Source organism: Haliaeetus leucocephalus, unplaced genomic scaffold, assembly GCF_000737465.1.
Source record: "Haliaeetus leucocephalus isolate CR32 unplaced genomic scaffold, Haliaeetus_leucocephalus-4.0 Scaffold373, whole genome shotgun sequence".
Taxonomy (NCBI): Eukaryota; Metazoa; Chordata; class Aves; order Accipitriformes; family Accipitridae; genus Haliaeetus; species Haliaeetus leucocephalus.
In genome coordinates this window covers 7626144-7627430 of record NW_010972809.1, presented here as the reverse complement: position 1 = coordinate 7627430, position 1287 = coordinate 7626144, and positions in this window count along the sequence as shown.

Sequence of the window (1287 nt, the reverse complement as noted above, 5' to 3'; positions counted from 1 at the left end):
CCCCCCCCAGCAGTATACATTACACTTGTGTGCAGGTATACACATTGTTGGAGAAAAAGTTTTACTACAATCTGACAAAGATGAGCACACTTACTGGAGCAGCTACAAACTGCACCCAACTTTTCATAAAGTTTTAAGATTTTAAACTTTGTATTAGAACTTTTGCTGCTGGTTTAACACCCAGGAAAGCCCAAGCTTTTAAGAGACCTTCTGATCAAGAGGAAAAAGGAAGACACTCCTGGTTACTAGTCTCCTCTGAAAGTTGACACATGGCATAATCAATCCCTCAACAGACACTTTCAAAAGCAGATTTTGGCCAACAATTGAAGCCATTTGCACTCATGCACAGTAATGAAACAAAGTTTGAGCCAGCCATGTCAAGTATTTACTAGTCAAGTGCCAAGCCAAGAACTTTCCCAGACTCTTGTCCATTCAGTTTGTGATCGTGTGAGTCTATGTCTGTACATGTGACAAAGAGGCACTTCTGTTCCTGGTAACCTACCAGAAACATCTCATGGCAGGATAATTTTGAAAAACAATGTAATGATTTAGAAAACTGTTTGCTGATTTGTCAGAGTTGTGCTTGTGAAACATGTAACAAAACTTGAGCAAAAGGGGTTATGTTTAGTGGAGGTGTATGACAAACAAATACCATCCAGCAAATCACCCAGGATGATTCTCCTCACTGAAGAGAGCCAATAAACAGATAAAAAAAACAAAGCTCAACTGCTTCCCATGGTCTTTCCGCTTTTCTCTGCCACTCACCCTGATAGGAGATCTTGATGTTTCCACTACAGCTATGCCCTAACTTCCACTACCAATCTCTTACTCCATCAAGTGAACAACTTCCATTTCCACACTGCACTGGTACTTTAATGACACATACCCACTCCATAAAACAAAAACCAAATAACGCCCATCTGCTCCCCCCAACCCACCATCCAACCTTTCATGGATTTCAACAGGAGTTAACCTGGATTCTTTAAAGCTGCCTATGCTCTCAGCATTACTGCTTATTGTTAACAGAACCTGTTTCACTTCAACTGCATTGTTTGAGGGTATGTCCATAGCACTCTTCCCAGAAATGTGTCTGCAATAACATGACAGTGAAATCTTAGCTCCACGAGTTGTCCTGTAAGCAAGAATCACAAGCTACTTTTAAAAGTAGAGATTTGGTGGGGGTGGGGGTGTGAGTGTGTGGAGTTTAAGAAAGCAAGCAGTAGCCTTTTGCATCACTTAAAAATCAACTTTTTTCTGATAACCAACTGTGATCTGCAAAATCCAAAA